Source organism: Arvicanthis niloticus, chromosome 22 (assembly GCF_011762505.2).
Source record: "Arvicanthis niloticus isolate mArvNil1 chromosome 22, mArvNil1.pat.X, whole genome shotgun sequence".
NCBI classification, from domain to species: Eukaryota; Metazoa; Chordata; class Mammalia; order Rodentia; family Muridae; genus Arvicanthis; species Arvicanthis niloticus.
In genome coordinates, this window is record NC_133429.1 from 11,042,047 (window position 1) to 11,054,365 (window position 12,319).

A 12,319-nucleotide genomic window follows, 5' to 3' on the forward strand; every position below is an offset into this window, starting at 1 on the left:
ATATCTCAGAGAAGTTATTTACATCTCAAGAATCAAACAACTACTAAACAGCCACACACGGGGAATTTACCTGGGACCTACGCAGCCTGACTTCAACCATCTTTCTGCCAATGCCCTGTGCCGTGTCCTGACATCTCACAGTCGCGATCTGTCAGCCAGTCTTCCCATTCAGACGGGTTCTTGAAACCCCAGCAGGGGAATGCACATACTGCATTTTTTTTTTTTTAAATCAGGACATGGCTTAGATATTTGTTGCTTTCATTTGATTATTTTTAGGTTTATGACCAGTGCTAGAGCATAAGGCGGGAGGCGGGTTCCATTTTTTGTGCTAACTCCAGTGGAGTAGAGGTGGCTGTCTGGAACCTCATGTTGAGACGTTATTAGCTACTTTCCACACTGCTGTGACCAAATGCTTAAAAAGAAGCAGCTGACAGGAACAGTTTGAGAAGATGCAGTCCCACATGACAGAGACTGTATGATAACCAGAGTGGGAGGCAAGTTGATCACCATGCCTTTGCTAGGTCACATTGTTAGGAAGTGAAGACTGGACAGGAAGTGCATCTGGGCCTGATCATCTGCTCCAGGAAGGCTTCATTTCCTAAAGCCTTCCAAAACAGTGCCACCAGCTAGGAACCTGTGAGCCCCCGGGGGACATTTTACATTCAAACCACAGCTGAAGCCGCCTTCTGGGTTAGCAGGGAAAGGAAAGAAACAAGTTATTAAATATATTAAACAATGTTGGACTACATATAGATTATATTTTGGAAATAGGACATTACATGTTTTTCTTTCCGGAGCATGCTGAACCAACGACTTTCTAACCTGTTCAAAGAGTATTTCTGTTGTGAGCTCATCTGTGTGTGTGTCAAACGAAACTCAGTAGCTTGTTCAGTTCAGGGCAAAGGCATCTTCTAACAACCCCTTTCTTTTACAACGTGCCCAGACAGCGTTACCCTATGAGGATAGGAACAGTGACATGATCTGCATTAAGATTCTGGAACTGAATCGTTTGTGGGGATCACTCCTTTTTGGCAAGAGGGGTGCTAAATCAGAGTCACTCTGAAAAAAAATTATGTGCTGGCATTGTTGAACCTTTTTGAGCAATTGCATTTAGGTCTTTTGGGGGGGGGGTTCTATTTTCTCCACCTCTGGCCCGAGTTACTTAGCAATGACCAGCTTAACTATGCGCCCACCATATTGTTTCTCATGTTTGACCAGAACATTGACAGATTAATAGGAAGAGTAAATAGCAACAACTGCAGGGGCCCAGTGTGGGGCAGCAGGATTGACTGCGCTAGACTTCGTTGTGTTTGCTCAGAGGAAGCCAAAGCAAAAGCCTGCTGGGATGAGGTGAATCGGGTCATGGGCATTTGTTTCTCATCTCTATAGACAACAATTGTCTTCTCAATGGAAGATGGCTTTTTCTGAGTCGACATGATTGTACTGGCAAGGAGGAGACATTTGCCATTGCAGGGTGCTGGCTAAATCTCACACAAATAGAAAGGCCACATGAAAACTTCAAACAGACTGAATTCCCCAGAGACTCCTTTTGACTTGCGTTGGAGAAGAGAAACTTGAGAAAGTTTATCTTGAAGGTCTCTAAACTTTCACCTATGCTCTGCCTACTCCCACTATTGAATGTTTACCATTTCATGAAGTTTCAGAATCATCCAGTCACCTTCCCTCCTCCTCAGCCACAGAGGCAGAGCCTTGAGCATCTAAGGGCATCTCTGTTGACTTTGTAAGCCCTGGCTTAGAGGAAATCTGTTTTGACTCAGATTTGTGCTCTGGATTGATAGAGATGAGGTGTTTTAGAAACAAAGGGTAGGGAGGAACTTATCTCCTTTGGGTAAGCTTAACATAAACTGGTGGCTTCAATTATAAGTTAAAAGTGCACTTCTGGTTGACACATTCTTGGAGTGTCGGTGATTTCGCATGTCAACATTAACCCATCCAGTTCTTTATTTCCAGTAAAAGTCTCTGAAAGCTTCCACAGAGACTTTGATTAGTCATTCCTGGTCTGTCTGTCCCTTCCCCACTGTGTATGTGTACACATGCATTTGTGTGCACCAATGAATCTTGCTTTAAATCTACCAGACACACTTCTTGAGCTGGAAGGCGGGAAGGGAAGGGGTGGCATTTGCAGCTTTTCCTTTTGGTGGTTGTAACTCTGCTTTGTGGTGCCTGAGCAGATGCTATTTTCTGACCCCTCTCTTACATTTGCTCCCTCTTCTCTCTTTATTCTTTGACTCACTTTTTTTCTTCCTTTCCTCCTCTTCTTAGCACTCAAGGATAAGGAGTGGCACGGAAGCCTTGTTTGTAGTGGTGTCAGAAAACGTCTTAGCTCTCATAAGCTTCTCAAACTGAAAAAAAAAAAAGCATTGAGAATTGTCTGCTTATTCATCTGTCCAATAGCATCATACCATTTGTACCCACCAGATGACAGTGTGAGTTAGTTATTCAGCCAAGGTGTCCACTGTGGTTTTCTGCTGCCCCGTAGTGTCTGGACTGAGGTCAACGGAGACTCCCTCCATCATTCCTAGCACCTGAGTTGGGTTGCTTTAAGGCTTCTGTTCATTTGAAACCATCACCTGGCATTTCTACCCATGCCTTTTTATTTGCTGTGAACTTCCCAGTTTGTTGGTCTCAAGGCAAAGGGCTCTCTTAGGTGGTGGCTGATGACCCTGAGAAGAATTCTTCCCAGCAGACAAAGCAAGCTTCATTGTCTTTAATCACTTAGGGTGGAGTTACAGCATGTCATTTGAAAATTCTATTGTGTATGGCAACCAGAAGCCACCCCAGGTTAGAGGGAAGGGGTCAAAGATGGCTCCTTTCCTTAAGAAGAATTTGGGGCCTAGTTCTACAATTACAGTAGGGTTTGAGAGAGAAGAGACTTAAATGTGCTGGGTGACATTGCAGGAAGTGCTTGAGCATGACTCTCCTCTGGTCACACAACTTCAACAAGACCCAGACCCCTCAGAAGTCTCTTGACTTTGATCTCAGGTAGCCTCTTAGTATAACTTCAAACCAAACCCAATGCTGCTTTGCTTTAGCTCATCCTGAAACAAGCTTACATTTCATGTTTCTTCCCCTCTAAAAGGTAAGATCAAAGGATTGCTGTGTGGTAGAAGCACCTGTCAAGGGACGTGCGAAGACTCTGAAAGGCCAGTGGGTCACAAGTGTTACCAGATGCCTTTCCCACCTTTCTGTCCATCCCCCATTTTAAAGCAGGTTTCAATCCTACGGAAAACCTCTAGGAACCCTGGAGTGGGTGAGAAATGAAAGACTTGGGTTTTACTCCTCAGCTCATCACTGAAGAGAGAGAACTAGGCAGATAATTTCACTTTTGGCCAGTTACATTCTCTTTGAGGGCCCTTATGTCTTCCAGTGGCCCACACTTTTATGCCTTCACACATGGGCCAAATAGATGCACAAACTGAGATATTCATAGTGTATTTCATAATCAGAAGCCACAAGTGACTTTAGACATGTAATGGTGCCCGCTACATTACCACTGACTAAGCTTTCTATGTTGGAAGAAGTATGTCATAAGTGTGGGACGTTCCTGTGCTGCTGCTGCAGGCACCGACTGGTTGCTGGGCTCCTCTGAAGGGCCATTTGAATTGACTTTGGGCATTAGCTGTACTGATGACCCACTTCGAGAGTCCATCTTAAACACAGTTTTAGATTATGAGGTCGAGTTCTGTACAAGGATCTTACTGAGGTGTTGCTTGTCATTACCCAATAATGGGAACCACCTGCACTTTTCAATAATAGAACATTCCGTAACCTACAGTCCGCACGGACAATAAAAGCAAGGACTTTACAATAATAGAACATTCTATAACCCACAGTAGGCATGGACAAGGGTCTCTAAAACCATGTTTGTATATAATTTGCATAAGTTAATTTAAATATGTAAAAAATTAAAGCCTAGAGAAAGACTAGGCAGGGACTGAAGATCATCTTGTACTCTTTAGGGGAGGGGTATCTTTTTTATTAACATGATTTATTTTATTTTTAAAGGGTACATGTCTGTGCATCTCTCTCTCTCTTTTCTCTCTCTGTGTATGTATGTGTGTCTGTCTGTGTATGTTTCTCTGTGTGTATGTGTGTCTTTGTATCTACATTATGTGTATGTCTATGTATCTCTTTCTCTCTCTCCCTTTGTGTGTGTGTGTGTGTGTGTGTGTGTATACAGGCTACATGTGCCTACGGAGGCCAGAAGAGGTTATTGGATCCCCCTAGGGCTGGAGTTACAAGGTCTTCTTCCAAGCAGCATGTTCTTGTAACTACTGAGCCACCTCTCCAGCTCATCTTTCTGCTTTTTTAAACTCTAATGTTTTATGCATTATGTGTGTGATCTTCACAGTCAGGAAAGAAAATAAATAATATGCATAATTACCTCACATAACACCGTCTTCCTATTAGTACCTTGTCCAAAAGGAGGCTCAGCAGGCTAATGCCTTCCTGAGTTCTAGTCACTCAAACACCAGTAGATGCTGTCCTGTGTGCATCTTTCCATCCCCCCTCCCCATTTCTCTGATTCCAACAGTGATTCTCATGCTGAGGACTAGCTTTGAGACTGTAGAGGGTGGATGGGGTTGAGAAGGACTAGGGCAGCTGGGAGCTCTGGTCTGATCTTTGAGAGGCTGTGGGAGCTTGCAGCCATAGGACAGCCTCAGGCCTCCATGTGGCCTCCACAGGCTGTTAACTGGATCTCACTTAAGTAAACTGTCTTGCTTTGCAAGAACATTAAAGAATTACCTTAGCACAAACATCTTTCAAAAGGCTTATTTCAGTGTGGGCTTTTGGTCTCAACTTAAGACTCGCCAACGTTTTACAGAAAGCATAGACTGAATTTGGAATATCAAGATAATTTTCTCTTAGGGTACTTGATCTGACACCTCCTCCACTTTCCATCCCCATAGGGGTTGTCTTATATCCAAACCTGCTCAAGATTTCCCTGAAAGGCAATCTGGGTTGTGTGGGTGAAAGTGGAGAACACTGCAAAGTTCCTCCCACCTTTTGAATCTGAAGAATGGAAGAGATTGCTCTTTAATTAAGAGTAAGATAAATCTAAAACTCTGATGCAGGGAGGGACTGCAGGCTGCAAATTGTAGGCAATTTGCATTAAGGCATTTTTACTTATTCAATTGCCATCCGTGGATGAAATAATCACATGCCTCAATGCTTGCAAATCTAGACAATAAATAGCTTTTGAAACTTATGGAGGTCAAATGGCCTGGTTGCCTCCTTTGAAAATATGAAAACGTTAGCTTTTTGTATTGTCTGTTTATTCTATCTAATTATTGAAGGGAGGTGCAATAAAACCAGGAAGTAACAAACTTTGTTAAGTAGTAATGGTTCTCAGCATAACTACTTAATACACTGAATAGAAGTATTGGGGTTCATTCTCCTAATGCAGTAAGGTGCTTTCTAAGGCATTTGCTATGAAAAATGACTTATTTTGTCTTTGTTAAATTTGGTGTTGGTGTCGATTATTTTTTTGAAACGGCTTCACCTGTTTTGAAGTCAGTCAGTGTCTAAGTAGAAAAGAATCTAGCTTTCTTGGAGTCTTTTCTAATGTATTTATCATATCAGAATCAGGTGGTACCTCCAGAGGGGCTCCAGATTCTTCTGTCCCAGAACAAGGAATTGGAGAGGGATTCCTTGCTTAGAAACAGAGATATTTGCACAGCATGGCTTTTTCAGACATACCCTATCTGTACACATGATATTTCTACACACATCACATGTCTCCCTGGCCTCTTAGATTTCCATCCAAAGCTGTGCATTTTCATATTATAATGATCCCCAGGTTACCTTCAGGCACTCTGGAGTACCTCTGAGCCTGAGCCAGTGGCTCCAGAGAGTTCTAGTTGACCTCAGCAGGTATATGGGGTGTGTGTGGGGAGTTCCTCTTCTTTGCCAACTGCTTTTCTTCATATGCTAATTTTTGGCCCTTATTAAGGAGTCTTCTGGACCTCACTTGACATTAGTCTTCTGCTTCACATATAGGGGCGTGCCCAAGCTGAGGGCTAAGTACTTATACAGAGATAAAGAGAAAAATCTCTGCTGAAATATACAATGCAAACCCAAACCCAAACCTGCTAAAATTTCCAGGCTATTGACTTTCTCAGTAATATGTTATGAAGTTAAGAACTGGGAGAACTTGATCTCAGCATACATGAAGTTTCCTGTTATTAAAAGGCAAATATTATTTTAAATCATATACAGCAGTGGGATGTCATGGTCTTGTTAAGGCTTAGAGCTTCAAATCTCCTACTCTTGTACTGTCCAAATGAAGAGTGTTTGGGCCCCAAGGCCCCAAAATCCCAAAAGGCCCATGAGACAATACAGTAAAGACTGTTGGGGGACATATAGAAGAGAATCCCTTGTGTATAGCAGTCTTTGTGGGACAAAGAGTGACCCCCAAATTCAACTAGCACTTGGAAGTTTCACAGAGGAAACGGGGCCTCTGATAAAAATGCAAAACCTTTGGTCTCAGTTCCCTGATATTTTGAGGCATGTTTTAGTGGGTCCAGCAATTTATTTATTTGATGTGCTGTGTGTTTGTATGTGTGAACATATGCAGGGGCACACGTGCATGCGTGCTGAGATGTGGAGGCCAGAGGCTGACACTGGCTATCTCTTCCTCAGTTGTTCTTTACCCCATTTTGGGGGGACAGGTTCTCTCCTTGAGCCTGGAACTCACTGGTTTGGGCAGGTCAGGATGGCCAGCAAGCCATAGGCATCTACCTATTTCTGCCTCCCTGGATACTACCACAGCTTTAAATTTGTCTGTCTGTCTAATCTAATCTAATCTAATCTAATCTAATCTAATCTAATCTAATCTAATCTATTACTTTAGTATCAGTGATTTGAATTTACATGTTCCTGCTTACATAGCAAACATCTTAGCTTTAGTCATCTCTTAGCCCTGCAGCTGAGGTGGTTTTGTTTGTTTCTTCCTTGATTTTTTAAATTGAACTTTTTGTGAATTTCATTTCATGCATCCCAATCATACCTCCTCAACTTTTCACACCCTCTTTCTGCCTTGCCATCTCTTCCACAACAGGAAAAAAAAAATCTTGTGGAAGCTGCAGTGTATCAGAGTGTGTCCCACAGCACACCCGTTTGTCCACACTTCTTTACTTGCAAATGTGAGTCTCTGGTCTGGTTCGAGGCATCTAGCTATCATATCAATACTGGACCCTCACCGGGACTCCTCTCAGGTATCCTGTCGTTGCCCTGTGTCATGGAGATCCTGCAGCTTTGGATCTGTAAGACCAACCCCTTCGTGGTGATCCAGCAGTTCAAAGATAGGGAAGATGTTGGGATGGGCCAACTCAAAGTCCTGGATCTGGACCTGGGTGGTAGCTGTGTTGGTTAGGCCATCAGCTCTCCTGCACCCACACCACCAGGGTTATCTTTCCTGCATTGCCCCTGGCTAGCTCACCTAATGTTGCAGGCAGCAAAGGGTAGAGCCAGCTCCCCAGGTCTCATGTCTCTGAGGCTGGCTCTCCCATGGCCATGGCGACAGCAGGGCCACTTTTATTGTGTTCCCAGTCCAGGTGGAGGTGCATAGCCCATTCTCCCGAGTGCTGCAGCTGGTGAGGGGCAGAGCTAGCTCTCCATCTGTCCTGCTCTCATGACCTCAGTGCCAGCTCTCCAGCCTGCCATGATGGTGAAGAGAAAGAGGAGGAGAGGGCACCTCTCCCTTGCCCATGGCACTGCTCAGCAGACAAGTTGTGAGGCCAGCTCCCCCACAATTATGCCCTCATGTTGGCTCCCCCATGCCCAACTGCCATAGTCCATCAGCTTTACTATTGCAGCTGAGGTTTTAAGAAGCCCATTAGCTGTCCATTGCTATTTAATGCATGACATTCAAAGTCTGCCTTGGAGAACAGCAAATATTATCTTACAGAGTTTTTGAGGGGCTAGGTGTGGGTTAGTACTACTGGTATTTCCAAACCTATTTTTATAATGGATTCTTTTCCAGGTTTGGGGTCCTGCACACGGCTGCTTGCTTATTCCAGTGTGAAAGAGGGGAAGAAGCCTTGAAAGTTAAATGCGATTATCTTTGCTGAGTTCATTTGGTAGAAGTCAGGTGCTTATAGCCAAGAAGAGGCAACATGCAGGCCAAATTGTTGGGTGGATATGGGGTTCCCAGGAAGTATCTTAGAGGCTGATTATTGCTAAGCCTTCAGGATATTCTCCTGCCTGCTCAAGGCTCTTTGTCTCCTATATCCAGGTGTCCTTGAACTTACTGTATAACTGAGACTGGCCTTGAATTCATGATCTTCTTGCCTTTGTCCCCTGAGGGCTGGTGTTTCAGGCATTTGCTTCCATGCCCTGCCTGCTAAGACTTTTGAATTCTTTAGGTTGTTACAAAAAGACTCAGGAACATTCCACAAGCAGTGAAAGTGTAGCGGATTTTTTTGCTCAGAAGGAACACTTATAGGTGTTATAGGCGACCATGGGAATATTTCAGGGTTGGCTTTGAAATTTTTTGTGGTAGCATCTCATTTTAGGAAATTTAGTTTTCCATTCCATCTCATACCTAAGTTGAGTATAACTATTAAATCTTGTTACATACATTACATACAAGCACTACAGCGTACTTGGGCATTACGTTTTCTATGTTATCTTAATGTACTCGGTTTTTCTTTTCTATTCCTCCTGCCCCCATTTCATTCTGTTCTGTTCCATTCCATTCTGTTGATCTCCTTTCCATTCCAGTCCGTTCCCGTTCCATTCTGTTCCGTTCCGCCTCTTTTCGTTTCGTTCCCTTCTGTTCTAGAACGTTCTGCTCTGTTCCATTCTAGTTTATTCTGCCCGGTTACACTTCCACTCTGCTTCATTTAAATAGTAGTTCCATTCCATCCAGTTGACTTCATAATGGATCCCATGGCCACAACTACCAGAGATAAAAATGCTATTTAAGAAAGTTAAGAATAGAAAGAGCAAGGGGTTAGATGAAGAGGGAGAAAGACTTAGCCTTGGTGATGCTGAGACTTGAGGATCCTGGCCAGTTGCAATAATTAGTAGCTACCAGTTTTGAAGCACTCGCTGTGTGCCAGGTGCCACGCTAAGCTTTTATGTATGAGGTTTGTTTCTTGTCTGCTTCTCACAATGACCCAGTTGCATGACATTCATCTACAGCTGGATATCAAATGATTTCCTCAATACAGAGGAGACTTCTTTGCCTGATCTCCCATAGATGGCAAGTGATATAATCAGAACTCAAACTTGCCACCAATGGCTCTAAAGGACCAGATCTTGGCCACAGTCATAATCTTGCTCATAACTCTGCCCAGACCATAGGACATAAGGAACAAAGATGTTAAATTACCAAAGTTAGGGCAGTCTCTATGGGTGGGCTTTCAATGGTGAGTGGAACATCGAGGTTACATTGCTATACAGTTAGTCTTTAAATAAACAATATTGAAACTGATAGTGTGTGTGTGTATGTGTGTGTGTGTGTGTATCTCTGTGACATTATGTGTACATGAGTACAGGAGCCTGCAAAAGCCAGAAAGGGTTTGTGAATCCCCTGGATTTGGAGTTACGGGCAGTTGTGAGCCCTCTGACGTGGCTGCCGGACAGGACATTGAACTCTGGTCCTCTGGAAGTGCAATTAAGTGCTCATAGCCTCCGAGCCATCTTTCCAATCTCCATACAACCTTGTGTGTGGGTTTCAGGGCACATTCTAGTTTGGGTTGGTAGCAAAGGCAGAAAGCAATAGTTCATTATATATCGTGAAATTATGAGGCCCTTCATTTTCTGAGCGTGGGTAATATTTCTTCATCTGGACTTAGTCTGTGTTCTGCAGTTTATCAAGAGTTGAAGTTAATCTTAGCTTTCTAAATGATCTTTAGAAAGATTAGCTTTATTTGAGTCTTAAATCAAGGGAACCTACTTGGGTCTAGATTAAGCAGAAAAGCCAAAGACATTAGGGATGAGATTTATTCCTCTTTCAAAGATCCTAAATTTGCATAGCACTTTGTAGTTTTCACCTTTCTCTCTCTCTCTCTCTCTCTCTCTCTCTCTCTCTCTCTCTCTCTCTCTCTCTCTCTCTGTTGGTATTGACCCCAGGGCCTTAGCACATGCTAAGCAAGAGCTCTATCACTGAGCTATACCAACTGCCATCCACATACATTTACATTTGCATCTGAAGACTGCCCTGGGAAGAAAGAAAGCTAGATAGTTCTGTAAACAGCCTTCTTGTTCTGAAAGGCTGTAACGTGGGTGTGGGCGAAGTCATCCACCTCCAATCTCAGTTTTCTGGAGTGGAAAAGCAAAGCTCAGGCAAGCTGGATGATTTCTCTGAGATCACACAGGAAGTAAATGCAGAGTTGTGGCAAGCCTTTGTATTCTTAGAAGCTCACATCAGAACCCTTTCTGCAACACCCCAGCAGCTCCAGTCCATGAGTGTAAGCACAGACACCAAGAATGCGCTACCACTGATGTCCACACATCTGTAAGTGCTATGGAAATGTTTTCCAGTGCAGCGTGTGTCTGGAAAGCAGCCTGCAGATTTCCTCTAATCAGGAACCTATTGTACAACATCTTAGTCTAAAATTTCTTGGCTCTCATCTCTAAGCCCATGATATTGCTTATCCTCTGAAGTGGACGGTGTGGTGCAGGAGTGTACTGTCAGGGGGACTGCGGAGATTGTCATTCAAAGAAAGGAAACAGAGATGTAGCCTGAGAAGAAAAGAGACCTGGCTTCCTTGCCCGAGCAAAGTGACTAGATTGGCTGTAGGCTTGTGTGTTCTCTTCAAGTGTATATTTGAAATGACATGTTTATGTACATGTAAGTGTCTAAAATAAAACCTTACCATAATTCATTCAATAAAGCACAGAACTTTGTTTTCAACAAAAGACTGTTTTACTTCTTTTTGGAGGGTAAAAAAAAAGGCAACGTTTTAAGTCAGTTGGTGGCTGTCCCAAACCCCACAGGAGTTAAGAATCTACTTTATCGTGTTAAGTTGACCTGCAACAAATCTTTAATAGACTGTAGGTTATAAGTAAAAACTTCCAATGGTCTCAGAAAGTGTCTCCCTATCATGCCTCTGCCCTGCCCCTCATGCTAAACACACATCTTGTTAGAGGACCCCAGCCAAGTGTCAGTGACTTTGCATTCAATCTCACACTGTCTCAAGGTTTTACAGGATGTGACATACACATTTGTGCTCACTTACACATATATCTAGTGATTAATGTACAGATGGGTCTTCTTACAGTCTGTTTATAAATAGGTTGTTTATAACTCAAAACACATTTTCTCATAGAAAAATGTCTGCCTGAAAATATTTCCCAAATGCCCAAAACTGAGATTTTAAGCAGCTCGGTTGTGTATGTAGGCTCTAAAGCCAACTTCAGAAACTGTGTGTGTGTGTGTGTGTGTACTGTGAATGTACAAATTCACATATGATTCTAGTTCATGTGAAAACTCAAAGATATCCCTTGAAGGTTGTTCCTCAGGGGTCGTATGCCTTGTTCGTTGAGACAGTTTCTTTCACTGGTCTTGAGCTCACCAAGTAAAAGGCTATCTGGCCAGTGGGCCAGAGGGATCCACCTACCTCCATCTCTCCAGCACTAGGACTATAGATTTGTTGTCACACCTGTATTATTCTAAATATCATCTCTGAGGATTGACTTAAAGGTCTTGTATGTTCAAGACAAGCACTTAATCAACAGAGCTGTGCACAGTCTTGAGGAACCTTTTAAAGTAACACCGTCCCTTATGTTGCTCACAGGGGTATTTCTCTGTGCAAGGATTTAGTTAGCCTGAGACTGCAAACTTCAGGCCTCAGCACTGCAACCTTAGCAGAGACCACCGGTGTGGCAAGGGCGCTGGGAAAGCAAAGTGAATATCATTTACAGAGTGAGTCCCCACAGCCTCATCATGGACCCAAGAGGTGAATTTTCATGCTTCGGTGGTTTCCTAAGTCAGTTTCATTTATTCTTTTTTGTCATAGTTTATTTTTATATTTACATTACATCCCAATTGCAGCTCCCTCCCTCCTTTCCTCCAAGTCCTGCTTTTACAAATCCCATCTCCATATCCCCATATCTTCTCCGAGGAGAAGGAGAAGCTCTCACTTGGGTACCATCCCACCCTGGGACATCTAGTCCCAGCAGGACTAAGCACCTCCTCTCCCACTGAGGCCCAACCAGACAGTCCAGGTAGTCAAAGGGGATCCAATGGCAGGCAACGAAGTATAGGACAGTCCTTGCTCCAGTTATTAGGGGACCCACATGAGGACCAAACTTTACATGTGTGCTACAAATGTGTAGAGGTCTAGCC